The following is a 16,125-nucleotide window of genomic DNA, read 5'->3' as shown; positions in this document are numbered from 1 at the left end:
ACAACCAGCCAGAACACACTAGCAACTGCATAGCACTGCACTAACCACTTAGATCACCTTAGCAACCAAAACTTAACCTCCTAACAGCCACCCAAAAAACCCTACCAACTGCATAGCAATGCTTTAAAAACCAACATAGAAAATCCTAGCAACCGCATAGCACTGCTTAGCAACCAAAATGCTTACTCAAAGCAACCACTAAGAAAATCCTAGCAACCAAATAGCAATGTACTTAAAACCTCTCAGAAAAAAACTTAGCAACCAAAATGTCAGCACCTACAGTAGCAACAACATAGAACACCCTAGCAACCGCACAGTACGGCATTAAAAAAATTCAAAACAACCTAAATTCCACTCCAAAGACCTTAGCAACCGCATAGCAACACCCTGACAATCATCCACAACACACTCCAACATTGTGGCAGCAAGTTTTGCATGGCCAAGTGTATCCGGTCCTGTTTGACCAGCTCCAAGCAAGATTTGAACCGGGGTCTCCGGCATTGGAGGCAGGCATGATAAGAGGAGGCCAAAGGCTACAACCTCTAGCCAGGGATGGATTACCGACCGGACCAATGGGGCCGGTGCCCAGGGGATCTTGAATACCAGGGGCCCTTGACTGCCTGGGGGGCCCTGGGCTTTAAGGTTGCACAAACCAGTTTGGTGATCCCCCTGCTCGAAAATCCATCAACAATGAATCCGTCCCTGCCTCTAGCATCAGTCGCTAGTGCACATCTTGATGCCAGGGGAGTGAGGTTTTTCACACTGCAAAGCTACCTACCAGCTGGCTACCGTTACACAAGCACAACTCATGTTGTAATGTAAAAATTAAGTGAATGAAATCCACCATTTGCAAAAATGCGCAAAATATCAAACCAAGTCAGTTAATTGACCTGCAATATTTTCACTCTTCCTCAGCAGTGACATTTATGAAAACAGCAATTGTTCCTATTTGTGACATTTTCACAAGCTGAGATGTTAGGATGTCACTCGCCTGTCCAGAGACTCCAAAAACAATGCGACAGTGCCTTCAAATCTTGCTAGCGCTGTTTTTTTAGATGAAAGTCTGTGCTGATGGCTTTCATCTCCCGAGAAAAGGTCACAAACACCATGGTGGAATGTATCACACACTGATAGATGTTTAAGATATAAGAAGAACTCGCAAAGACCTTGTTTAAATCTCCAGATTAATGGTCCATCTGTGGCGAGAGGGTCTTTCAATCCCGGTGAAGGGGATAAGGGCCCGACGGCCGCAAACATCAGTGAGCGTATTGGTCCAAAAGTTTCATCATCGCCCAGGGGAGTATGGGGACGCTAGGACTTTATCAGATAGAGAGAAAGAGTCAAATTTGCCAACAACAGAGAAATCCACCTCAAGGGAAAGTTGAGCCTGACATTTTTAGTTCACAAGGTCAATAATTACATTAATGAACTGAAAGGGCCCCCAAGATTATTTAATACATGCCCACATTTACCATAAAACACCCACAATTTATCACCCATAGCCAGGCTGATTTTGGGATCTGTTTAGAACTTTGTTAAAGGAGTGGAAAATCTGTGGCGACTTTTGCCAGCGCAAATTCAATGGAGATATTTTTTTGACTAACAACATCAAGCCTGGTCCAGATTGCAGTTTATTCAGGAGAACAAGTGCCCCAATGTGATCTCATGACTATTTGTTTCTATTCTTGCATAAAGTGTGTTTCTAGCAAACTTACATTTGCTTACGCTTGCACTGACACTAAATCATACAGTATTGTCATACTGACAGCATCTACAACAAATAATTTTTGAAATCCTTCCTGAATCCATAAATATGGAATTCTTGGAATTAGTCAGTTGATTTTATTGTATTTATTGTATTGTATTTAATCATTGTCATTAGTTTACCACTTTATTTATTTTTTTGCAGTGGTAAACAAAAGGAGTTTTCAGCATATGCTGTGGCTCAAGAAAATTACTATAAAATACACCATAAAACAATCACAATAATAGTAATTCTATTCGTGCGCTATTCGTTGAAGCAGCCATAACATTCAAATCACTGCACTCATTTAAACATTAAAAAAAACTGCTGCCTAAAGAACACAGGTGTACAACATCAGGGGTGTCAACTGCTCATTGGCCCTCAAATGTTTTTTCACCGATTGCGACAAAAATGACTATTAAAAATGACTATTAAAAGTTCAATGTTCAGAACTTCTTAAACTACCTCAAAGAAATTGAGGTCCTCAAAAAATCCTCCTCGTGCAGCAATGACAGCTTTGCAGATTCTTGTTATTCTAGCAGTCAGTTTGTCCAGATACTCAGGTGACCTTTCACCCCACACTTCCTGTAGCACATGACCTTTCACCCCACACTTCCTGTAGCACTTGCCATAGATGTGACTGTCTTGTCGGGCACTTCTCACACACCTTACAGTCTAACTGATCCACAAAAGCTCAATGGGGTTAAGATCCGTAACACTCTTTTCCAATTATCTGTTGTCCAATGTCTGTGTTTCTTTGCCCACTCAAACCTTTCCTTTCTGTTTTTCTGTTTCAAAAGTGTCTTATTCATTGCAATTCTTCCCATAAGTCCTCCTGAGTCTTCTCTTTACTGTTGTACATGAAACTGGTGTTGAGCGGGTAGAATTCAATGAAGCTGTCAGCGGAGGACATGTGAGGCGTCTATTTCTCAAACTAGAGACTCTGATGTACTTATCCTCTTGTTTAGTTGCACATCTGGTCTTCCACATCTCTTTCTGTCCTTGTTAGAGACAGTTGTTCCTTGTCTTTGAAGAATGTAGTTACACCTTTGTGTGAAATCTTCAGTTTTTGTCAATTTCAAGAATTGTGTCGCCTTCATTCCTCAAAACAATGATTGACTGATGAGTTTCTAGAGAAAGCCGTTTCTTTGTCATTTTTGACCTTATATTGACCTTAAGACATGCCAGTCTATTGCATACTGTGGCAACTCAAAAACAAACACAAAGATGATGTTAGCTTTATTTAATGAACCAAATAGCTTTCAACTGTGTTTGATATAATGGCAAGTGATTTTCTATTATCAAATGATCAATTTAGTAAGATTACTCAAGGATAAGGTGTTGGAGTGATGCTGCTGTCTAGATTTGATCAAAAATGGCTTTTTTCAAATAGTGATGGTGCTGTTTATTTACATCAGTAATGTCCTGAATATACTCTGTGATCAGTTGAATGACACTTTGGTGAATTAAAGTACCAATTTCCTTCCAAAACAGCAAAATCTGTACATTATTCCAAACTTTTTTCATGAACCCAAAAGCCAAAGGGTTTATCACAGTATATTTTTGGCACTACATCACTTCATGTTGCCCAAAAAAATTAAAAGTGCTTTGAACTTTTAAGGAAACTGTCACATTTTTTTTTTTGCCTAATTGTCCATTGTGGATGTTGATTCTGTGAATGAAGACCTTTTTAACAACTATGTATGAATAATTACTGCATATACAGGCACTCCTTATTCAGATATAAGGAAAACATTATTAGATGTCAAAAGTACTTTTCTCAGTTGTTTCCAAGTCTTCACTGAATTATTGCTAGATATGTTGCATTAATACAGGTTTGATGCTGCCAGGAGGCAGATTTTTAATTGAAATTGCACTCAACTGTTAATTAACTGTATGCTTGTTATGATTTCTTTTGTGATAAATCACATATGTTTTGTTTATTTTGAGGCAAGTGGCTTATTTTCAGCCTGTTTTTCCAGACCAGATTGCTTCTCTTGTGAGATCTGGCAACGCCGCAATTGGTATTTCCCCCAATATTTTTGTGGTAAATCAACATTATGCCACAAATGCACTGAACCCGGAACATTTCTTTAAGAAATGGAAAAGGTTAGGTTCAGGGGTGGGACTTTTTCCCCACAGCTGCCATATTTGTGACCATCAGTGGGAGGAAACAATGACAGTGAATGGAGAAACACCAATAAAACAATATAGAAATGCTTTTGATCCATGCCATGTTCCAGGAAAGGTGTATACAGGTCTGATGTCAGCACAAATATTGGCAAATTTGACTTTCGCAGACATTTAGATACATTTTATCCACGATTTACCTCCTTGCGGCATCGAGTCTGATGGTACATCACTGTGAACATGTGTTGTTTTCTACTCTGATTTGGTCAAAATGATCCCATCTGTATGAACGCAAGCGCTGCTTTTCATGAAGAACACAGAAATCAACCGAGGAATATTAGTGAATAAGAATAATATGTTTACATTATAGTCTGGCAGTGTGAATAAAGTCTGTGCTTCATGATATTATGATGTGTTGTTTACTTGCTTTTTATTTTTATTCTATTTCTTGTTGTATTATTTGTGCACTGGAAGCTTCTGTCACCAAAACACATTTCTTATATGTGTAATCATACTTGGCAATAAAGCTCATTGTTCTTCTTATTGACTAACGTTAGTATATACACATGAAATATATACTATATATTTGACATTATAGAGCTTTTTTATTACAGTGTGTGACAATAATCATGTACATTTATACAGTCTGGGTGTTATGAATAACATCGTCCTGTGTTTCCAGATTAATTGTATCCGAATGAATGGTTTTATAAATATAACTGACATGTGTACAGATAAAGATCAAAGACCCACAAGTGTTTTTATCCCTGCTCTCCCCCTTCATCGCTGCTTGTATTTGGTCACTTAAAAGATAACACTTTATTAAGAAAAATTAAATTTTGACTGTGGTAATTAAACAACAGTATCGCCTACCCAAGATTTAGTTTTATTATTATGCATTTGGTCTCAGACATTTGGTTCATTGGTCGCTCCCACCTGAGAGAGCCCCTCCCTGGTTTTGTATTGAACAGGAAGTTCTTGCCCCATTTCACCATTGCAACGCCTTTCTAACCTAACCAAAGAAGTTAAGCAACACCCCGTTATCTCGCATTTGCACGTGGTATGGACAAAAGTGTTGAATTTTTATATTTATTTAAATGTAGCCTCGACAATATGGCTAAACCCAGCGGTGTTGGCGTTTGAGGAGGTGATTTTTAGAAGGCTGGGGAAATGGGATTTGTTTGTCAGGAAGTGGGGGGTATATTTGGCTTTTTTGGAGGGTTCTCGGGGAGGGGCTGTGGAGAGAGATTTGTAGTTTAGTTGGGTATGTGTTTTTTTTGAGACTGTTGAGTGTGAAAATCCCAGGAGATCAGCAGTTACAGAAATACTCAAACCAGCCCGTCTGGCACCGACAACAATCCATGCGATTATCTAATCAGCCAATCGTGTGGCAGCAGCGAAGTGCATAAAATCATGCAGATACAGGTCAGGAGCTTCAGTTAATGTAGACGAAAAAATTTGATCTCAGTGTTTTGGCAAGATATTTTGAAATGATTTTATTATACAGTATTAGGCAGGTGGTTTTAATGTTGTGGTTGATCGTGTATATATTTGACAATATAGGAGTCAAATAGCTTGGCAGTTTTCGTGAACGTTTGCACAGAAAGAATAGCAGAAAATGTCTTTACTGATTATTTCACAGATACTGTATAACTTAGACAACAGATATCTACATTTTTGCTCATGGATTGGTACTTTTAGTGATTTTTTTACTTTTCTAAAATGACATACAGAAAACATCCCCATTACTTGTCAGATTTCACTGAAATATGTGCCATGAAATATCACACCTGTCTCTGTAACAGCCCTAGGCTCGGTAAACAGCGGGGGGGGAAAGATGTCTGTGTGACGCAGTCAGATCGTTTGTTTGGTCAATCAGAAGACTTTCTGCCTGTCAATCTTGACGCAATTTCAAAAACAAAAAAAAGAAATTCCCCCAAAATAATGTCAATTACATAAAGCCAACCAATCAGATTAGAACTGGTAATGTCAGCAGCTATTGCCATTTTTATGTGCAATAGACATCAGACGGTTAGTGAACGGGCTGTTGGTGGTCTGTGGGCGTGTCATCTGAGGCTGAGACTAGTCTACCCATAACTAACAATCAATTTACTCTCCTGTCAGACACTTCCACACTTGTGCGCATGTAGGTGTGCATACAGTATATCCACAGCACAAGTCTCAGAATGAGGTGTGACTGTAAACCTGATGCATGGATTAACGGCACATTCCTGTTCTTGGGGGAGTCGCAGGGATTATTGAATCCTATCTTCCAAGGACACTCTTGCACAGGTGAGCCGTGAGCTGTGTATTAGCGCTGTCCTATGGTTTCCAGAAGCCCCTGTGTGGCTAATTTAATCCCACACGGCCCCCGCTCACCTCCCGCGGCCCTTGAAAATCCCAGGGTTTATTTTAGTGTGCTTTGACGAGACATAAGCTGGTTCAACAAAATCCTTTTACCACACACACACAAAACTGAAATGATTAATATGTAACATGTTAACAAGATTTAAGCATAGCTCTCTGGGGTGCTTTAATAAAAGTAGAATTTCTTATAAGAATAAAAACTGTTAAAAAGACAGATCCATGCTATATCTGTAGTAAGTGCGAATGAATAAATCTCATTTAACCAAACTAGATTTTCACTGCAAACACCACTTCAAATCCTTTATATGTAATTCTTTAAATATATAACACTATAAATCCTTTTTTATATTGCATATATCAATTGTTTTTCCGGTATGTAATATATGGGTTATAATACCTGTTGGGTTCACAGAAAGGTTCACATATTTTTTCTGTTGTGTTTAGTTTAGTTTTGCAGATAAAGGGTTTTACTGAGACAGGCAGCGAATCGAATCATCTAAAAAAGATGTGCGACCTGCCTGTTGTGTTAAGCCAATGTTATTTCTGCATGTAACTGCACTGCTCAGAGCATTGATATGCTTTTCCTTTGACGGTGTGGTAAAACAACATTATCCTCTTCAATAGATTACACACAAATACTGCCGGGGAGAAAGAGGAGGTGGCTTATTTTCTTTTTCTGAGAGGTTTTGGTTTGATCATGTAATAGTTTGTGCTCCCTTTTCTACAGCTATGTACGGAATGGAAAACAGGCACAATTACTTAATACTGTGCAGTATATGCCTTTTCTTTTTAAAAATAGTAGGAATAGTATGGTTGTACAGCACGTTCTTGAACACAAGCCGTCTTTTCATACCATGCCCAGTATAAATACTATACAATGCAGTAAGTGTAGTATGGAGTTGCATACCATCGAAATATACATACTACATATTATACTGCAGTAAAAGTTAGAGTAGTATAGTGGTATGATTCAAAACACAGCCCAGAGTTGCATACTGTGCCCAGCATACATACTAAATGCTGAAGTAATCATAAGTGTACTATAGTAGTATAATTCAGAACACAACCCAGAGTTGCATACTGTGCCCAGCATACATACTAAATGCTGAAGTAATCATAAGAGTACTATAGTAGTATAATTCAGAACACAACCCAGAGTTGCATACTGTGCCCAGCATACATACTAAATGCTGAAGTAATCATAAGAGTACTATAGTAGTATAATTCAGAACACAACCCAGAGTTGCATACTGTGCCCAGCATACATACTAAATGCTGAAGTAATCATAAGAGTACTATAGTAGTATAATTCAGAACACAACCCAGAGTTGCATACTGTGCCCAGCATACATACTAAATGCTGAAGTAATCATAAGTGTAGTATAGTGGTATGATTCCAAACACAGCCCAGAGTTGCATACTGTGCCCAGCATACATACTAAATGCTGAAGTAATCATAATAGTAGTATGGTGGTAGAATTCTGAACACAGCCTTGATTCACATACCGTGCCTAGTGTAGATATGATGTATTTGGCAGCAATAGTAAGAGTAGTATGTTGGTATGATTCAGAAAACGGTCTGTGTGTTCTGCAGGTGGGCACATTCACTACGGGCATCTGATAATTGGGGCCAGACATGGTGGGGTCTGTGTTCTTTAGTGCAAGCTTTACTTAATGGAATGATTAGTTTTAAAGCTCTTGGATTGTGCATAAAACAGATTACAGAGAACTGACAACGATTTGCACAGGAGAGCATGAAAGGTTAAACCCATGCATAATTGAAAAGTGAGATCTGAAATTCTGGAGAATGTGAAAGTTCAAAAGGTTGCCTTCAAAGCCCTCATATGGAAATACTTTTTTCCCCAAAAGAGCAAACAGTGGCGACTGGGAAAAATGTGAAGCTTATTGATTGGCCAGTGCATTCAGTTAGTCCCACATTATGACCATTGGCATTTAAGAGCTAAAGTACAGTTATCACAGGTTCTGTTAAATTATATTAAAAACCCTTTTCTTAAAGTGTTTAAAACAAAGCAAAACTAAAACGCACTTAGGACTTAAGATGAATCATTATAACATACAGCACAGCAGTATGACGATCAAACTTGAGCAGCAGAAATGTAAAGCTGAGTGTATAAACTATGCAGCACCATGCAAATTTGCAAAAGTAACATCAGTTTTCTTACCATTGGTGCAACAAACACATAGTCCATCTGATGAACAGTTATCAAGCCACATCAATAGACAGAACTTTCTTTAAAAAATGTACTTAAATCCTAAAATGTCAGTCATTACTAACATTACTGTTTTGCCCCTCACTTCGAGTATGTAATACCCCAAACCCCACTTAAGGCTCTTTTCCAAAACCAGATGTTTCCTTCAATCTTCCTTCCATATTCTTCTGGTCATAAAGCAAAACTTGGAACAATTCCAACCAACTGGTGAAGTTTTGATGGCATAAAACCATAAATCTATGCCTCCTCAAAATATTATCAGTGGTGGGTCATTCCTGTCGTGCATTAAGAGTTACCCTAACCGAACCCTAAATCTAAACACTGTGACCTTTAAAAAAAGAATAAGCTTGAGTTGTAATTTAGGACAGTATTTCTATAAAACAGTTAACCAGACTTTCTGGTCAAGTTTAAGCCCTTTCTATTTTATAATTATATATAAAAAAACTTGATTATTCACAAAATGTCAAGAAAATCTGCAGGATGTCTTAAGGTGTTTAAAATAACGAGCTATAGTTAACCATTGCTCGGTGACGGATTGAAAGTCAACTTAAAATATAAGGGTGCTAACATTAGAAATCTCAAGAAAAAGGAAAAAAAAGATATAAACAGGATTGAATGTTTCAAACAAATGAACTGATATTATAAAACTTCAAAAAAAGAATTACTGTAAATTCATTTGTGATGCTTACTATTGTTTCTGCTGTGGTCTTCCCACCAAAATGATGTCACTTCCTTGATGATGATGTAATCAACAGTCTGAAAAACAAAGGCTCTTTTTAACGTTATGTGGAACCTTCCCATTGCAATAGACTTTTTGTACGTTAAAAAAATAAATGTTCTCTAGACTATGAAAAGGGTTCTTCAAAAATGTTGTATTTTAATAACCTTTCACTGAAAGTTCTTTGGGGAACAAAAAATGGTTCTTCTAATGCATTGCAGCAAAATCCCCTTTAAAAGGAATAAATAAAAAATAAATAAATAAAAATCACCTTTAAGCCTTCCCAGATCTGCATGTCTTTCCTTCTTCAGCAGAACCAAAAAGAAGATTTTTATAAGCACATTTCAGCTCTGTATGTCCATATAATGCAAGTGAATGGGTGCCAGCTGTTTGACAGCCCAGATGGCATATTTAGGCAGCATGAAAGTAATCCACACGACTCCAGTCGACCAATTAATGTATTCTGAAGCAAATCAATAGGTTTGTGTAGGAAACAATTTGATAATCAACAAATTTTTCACTTTAAATCATTGCTTCCGGCCAGCGTTGGGATGCTGTTTGAAAGGAAGTATGACATTCGCATGACAGTTGTTCCTCTGTTGTAAACAAGCTTGCACTGAATGTGCCATTGTGCTTATATCCCGCGATATCTAGGTGATGCGTTGACTGCTAGCAGGAAGTCATTTTTTTTTTTACACAAACCTATCGATTTGCTTCAGAGGACATCAATCGATTAACTGGATTACTTTTTTTGGACCATCAAACAGCTGGCACCCATTCACTTGCATTGTATGGACATACAGTGCTGAAATGTGCTTCATAATCTTAATTTCCATTCTGTTGAAGCAGCAACAACAAACATGAGTCAATCATAAAATAATTGTCATTTAAGGTACCGTATTTTTCGGAGTGAAGGAAGTGGCTTTTGTTAGTTAAAGGGATCTTACAGCAGTCTAAAGAATGCAGAGGGATATTGAAGACACATGAAAAACCTGTAAGTTCTTCATAAACGAAATCAATATTCCCAAGAATGGGAAAGTGGGAAAATGAAGAAACACCTGGAAGACACCTAGATAATTTTTTATCTAATATATTTACACATTAATGATGGGGACACAAAAACATACTGCTTAGTAGGGACCATTCTGGAATAAGTTTTGAGAGTTTTGTGTGGATTTGTGTCGGTGCACCAGAACAGGAGGTTGTGGCACTGCAGGTTGCAGTCATTCTTTTGTTTTAGCAGTTCTACTTCCTGTGTCGGCTGAGAGAAGTGCTGTCTGGCAGGGCTGCGTCTGCAGTAATTATAGGGTGTTTGGGATCTGGCCGTCTTGTGATAAAGGATCAAAGTTGACCACTGGCCAGCACTAAATGTCTGTGTTTGCAACACTTGTCAACAGACGACATTTACAACCACCGTTTCCACCCATGCAGGAAGTGGATAGCACGCAGCTGCCGTAGCAGATGATACCGTATCTTTTAATCCAGCTGTTCACAACACGGGTCAATGAGATGGAGACAAGTCCATTTCACCAACGGGTCCAGGCCAATGAAAGGTTTTAAAGGAACCCATTTCATGCTTTATATAGCTTCAATCTATCATTTTGTGTGTGTGTTAATAAACCCAATTACACTATTCCCAGCTAATATAGTACGTAATCCAAAATGAGCTCATTTACATGCACAACCTTTCACTGATTTTGCCAACAATGTGTAAGGTCATGTACACAGTTTAAATGGTTTTCCTTTATCAGCAGTTTAAGCATAATCCAATCAGCACACAGAGATTTTTGCTCATTACTTCGATTTCGTGTTATATGTAAACATCTTCACCTGCATTTTTACCGGCTTATCCAATGTGTGCAAGTTTTGTGCGCATGACCGTTTACATTTTGACGTCAAAAATACAGAACCTGAAAATGATCACTGGAAAAGAGGCAGTACTGCCTGAAAAATATTGTATTTCTAAAAAGTACTGCATCATTTCTACCAAACAAATTGGCTAATTATGACCTTAGCTGAAATATCCCTGATATAAACGGTATGCATTTTCCGTCAGATGGAGGAAGAAAGTCTGCATCACTTATTTTATGATTGCAAACATGTACAATCCCTTTGAGTTCCATTTGATAAAGATATATTTCTCTATTTTTTAAATAACCATAATGTTGAATTGTAAATGCAAAACATTTCTCGATGCTTTGCCCAGATTTGCAGTCTTTCTTGTTGATATTATAAAATCTCATCATCTCATAAATAACACATTTCTAAAGTATTATGACCTTCATTATCTTTGAGTGAGTTTCTATTTTCTTTTCATTTAAAATTGTATAGAGCATTTATTTTTAATGTGTTATTAATGATATTTGTTTTTTCCTAGTTTTCTCTGTGCTGTATCTCTTCAATACAGGGCTGAATGTTTTTTGCAGGCAGAAAATAAATAAATTATGAAAAAGTTTCAAAACTCATAAAACAGTTTCCTTGCATTGTCTGATTTTTCAGAATAAGCAGATTTATTGTAGCTATCAGCTAATTGTTGTGCATGTAAACACACTCATTGAAATAACAAAACACCATTTGTCTCAATAGCAAAGATTATTTTCGGAATGACTTATTACAATAGTTACTTAGTATGCAGTATGTATTCAGTGCACTGTATGCACATGTTCTGTATGAAATGTGCAGTATACAACTATGACACACAACGCAATGCACTTAATTTTACCTTTCATTTCCTGAGTAACGAATGAACCGCAATCAACCAATATTTTTAAAACACCTTTCTTGACTCATTTGATTAGACTACTGAAATACATTTTTACGCAAAACTGAGTAACACAAAGAATCATATTTATGAATAATAAACCATATTTATTTTTGAGAGCATGCAGCAAGTAGTGCACTACTATTCCATCTTGTATCTAGTAAGGCCTCGTTGTGTGTATTTGTTCAATGGCTTGTTGTGCCAGGCCTGATAATGTCACAGAAAAGCTTGAATTTGTCACTGTCTTCACTCAAGCACTTGGATATCTCACCCTGAAACCCTCCAGCCTCCTGTTCCGCTACGCTTTGGCAGGAACAGATCCCCTCACAGGCCTGACGATGCTTCATGGGAATTCAGGCTGAGGCGATTGCAGTTTGTTCTTCCAAATATACCGAAGGGCTGCTGGTCTGGGCAGAGATCTCCGTTTTGGATTGACGGTGCATCTGTGCTCTCTGAGACTAAGTGAGAGTGGAAAGCGTTGGTCAGCTCAGGTCTTCAGCCCATCTGTCCATTCCTCTGATAAAAAGAGAGGCAGAAACACTGCAGAAGTCTTCTGTTACTGATGTAACCTCCGTTCCCTGATGGAGGGAACGAGACGTTGTGTCGATGAGTTGACACTAGGGGTCGCTCCTGCGGAGCCCAGACATCTCGGATCTTGAGAAAAGGCCAATGGAAATTGGCGTGTGGAATTTGCATGCCACTCCCCCGGACATAAAAGAGTATAAAAGGAGTGACGCTCATCAACATATTGTCGGTTAGCACTGGGGGTGATATGGGGACCTCAGTGGGAGCCTCTCCGGCAGGTATTCCCCCACGGTCCTCCCACTCCCCGTCACGCTTGTATGCTCCGAGCGCTGGTGTGTGCGTGCATGTGTGCTCATGCATGCATGCATATATATATATATATACATATACATATACATATACATATACATATACATACATATACATACATATACATACACACACACACACACACACACACACACCGTAGTGTGCGAGGGGGAGAACCGCTGGAAAGCACCGTAGATCCAACAGCATATAGAGATGAATGGAGGCGGCAGAGGAATTCAGCTCTGTTACTTGCTCGCTCAGCTCCGAAGAAGATATCTGATGTGTGTTTGCAGCGTCACGCCTTTTATACCTGTATGTCCGGGGGAGTGGCATGCAAATTCCACACGCCAATTTCTATTGGCCTTTTCTCAAGATCAGAGATGTCTGGGCCCTGCAGGAGCGACCCCTAGTGTCAACTCATTGACACTACGTTGAGTGAGTGACCGAGAGGGTCGTTTTTGCAGCCCAAATCAAACGTTTCCAAAAATCTAATGCATTCATCAAAAATGTAATTTTAGAATTTATAGTGGGCAGCGACCCAGGTTATTGCATACTGTAAATAAATTTAACCTCATGCAAGAATTATGACCGCAAACTTAAGAAAATGTGAGTGGTATTTGGCCATGCAACTTGCTGTGAATTCAGCGTCAGTAGTTCGAAGGTTCTTCTACCGAAATTCAAATTACTGCTCCAAGTGGCCAAAGCTGGAAGTGTTGTTAAACATATGGGCACATGTGAGTTCCAGTTTCAGTTGAAAGGTCCAAAGAGTGTCATCAAAAGAGAGTTATTTTGAGGTGTAAATGATGTAAACAGTCAACAGGAATGCGCAATAGATTAACCATATGCCCTAACCAAACACTAAACCTACCATCAATGGAGTAAAATGTAATTTTAGAGGGAAACTGCAACCTCAATCATGCTCACCATTGTTTATATGGCTAAGATTACTTACTGGTTCTCTGGGGCTGTTTACACAATGACACATCCATAAACAATGACACATCCATTGCACAATAACAAATCCAGAAATTGATGCAAAAATTATTGGATATGGCGCTCGATGGCGGCAGATTGTCAGTTCATAAACGCTTTATGACCTGTTCCTCACACTATGCCAACTTATGACATCTAAACACCTTTACTATAGTGCATGACTTATAAGATGATACATTTTAACTTATGCATTACAGAACCAACTTACATTTACAAGCAAAACAGATCGCGCGGTAGCTTAATTAGCGATGCAATGGAGTCCTGAAGAGTATGCGAGTCATGTGAGCCGAAAGTGTCATAGCACCACCACAAAATGACGTACTGTAGATCTTTCAGCAATTGCCTTTTACATCTCACATTTGCTTTTTAAAACTCAGCAGTAATCCTAAAAACGTCATCAATTTCGGAGTACATTTCACTCGCTTTTAACGCCACACAGTGGACGGTTCACATCTGAATACCGCTAAATGTGTTTGAGATTTTTCACTGCCAAGTCTCTATATGATATTCTGCTAACTACATGTGGTTCAATGTAGTCGAATCACTTCGAAAAGTAGTAGCATATCTCTCATCAACCGACAGCATGATTTGAGGTATCATTCATGTTTGTAGCACAGAAAGTACAAGATGGGTTCTGTGCCAAATTTGAATACTTAGGGAAAAGGGGATTATTCTAATACTAACCATTAGTTTGAGAAATAAGTATAATCAAACACCACTAATAAATAACATTAACTCTGTGTGAAGGTGCCCACCTTATCAGTGTGAGAACGAGTTTTTAATGTAATACAGCCCTCCACACTCTTGACATCTCAATGGTTCAAAATCTTGACTGGAAGTTCCCCATCGAAACAATTGAGAGTGTGGGAGGATCTGTTGTTCTTTTATAACTGTGGTCGACTTTATCTTTCCAATCTAAGTGTGAAGGAGCAACTCGAGTGTCATAATCTTCTGCTGCAGCCCCTTCATCCAGTTCCTGTTTAGTTTAGACGAGGTAGGCAAGACTTTGAAGAACTGTCATCTGGAATTTACCAAATTGTAAATCTTGAAGCTAATCTACTAAACAGAGAAGTTAAAGACAATGGGGGAATTGCTGGATAAACAATAAAGATGATTTCAGAGTTCAGACTCACTAGGTTTTGGAACGGAGCTATTATTGCAAGCCATTTGTATATTTAAATCATGAGCAGGATATGAAATATAGATATCAACGATTACATTTTCATTACTACTAGTAAACGTGTCAATTTCTGATGTTAGTATTTACATTTGCACTAGTAAAAATGCTAATTCTTTATCAAAAATCATGTCATCAACCACAGAAATGATAATTCTTGTTATCAAATGGATATTTCTCAATATTTTAAATTCCAATTCCACATATCAGCAGCTGTGCACTTCTTACTAGTAAAAATTATCATTTTTGATATCAAGTTGAAATACTAATTTACAGATGCCAAATAGAAGCATTTTTACTAGTTGAAATTCAATTGTCGATATCAGGAATTTATATATGTACTAGTAACAATGTAATTATTGATATAAAAATGCTATTTTTTTACTAGTAAGTACACTACTGATGTGTGAAATTGGAATTCCTACTGTTAAGAAATGAAGGACATATATCTGTAACGGCATTTTGAAAGGGAGAGAATGACAGATTATTGTAAAATTCTACAAGTGAAATCGCAATAATAGATATCATGAATTGTTACTAGTTGATATTCCATTTTTGATAGCAAGATTGTTATTGTAAGAGCTATTATCGCAAGCCATTTCGATACTTAATCACATGCAGGATATGAATGATAGATATCAACAACAAAAATACATAAAAATGTATAACTACTAGTATTTGTGTTGATTTTTGATGCAAGTAATTACATTTGCACTAGTAAAAATGCTAATTCTTGATATAACCCCCCCCCCCAAAAAAAAAAAAAAATCGCATTATCACTCACAGAAATGAACATTCTTGATATCAAAAATGGAATTTCAACTAATATAAATGAATATCTGTAATTGCATTTGCACTAGTAGAATGTTACAATGATCTGTCATTCACAACAGGGTCAAGATGACCAAGACTGTAAATGAAGCCAGTAAGATAATCGGCAAGACACAGATACATCTGAATGATCTATATACATGTAAAGTCAAGCAAAAGGGTTTAGTGATAGTAGGGGATGTGTCTCACCCTCTTCATGGTGAGTTTCACCTGTTGCCATCAGGGAGACGTTATAGGCAACCATGTGCAATGTAGAAAGTTCCAGTTATCTTTTGTGCCCAATGCTGTTAAAATTTTAAATGCAAGGGATCGATGACTTCTGTCTTGTATGGCTTTTTT

This window comes from Xyrauchen texanus, chromosome 44 (genome assembly GCF_025860055.1).
Source record: "Xyrauchen texanus isolate HMW12.3.18 chromosome 44, RBS_HiC_50CHRs, whole genome shotgun sequence".
NCBI lineage: Eukaryota > Metazoa > Chordata > Actinopteri > Cypriniformes > Catostomidae > Xyrauchen > Xyrauchen texanus.
Note: the sequence above shows the minus strand (reverse complement) of the source record.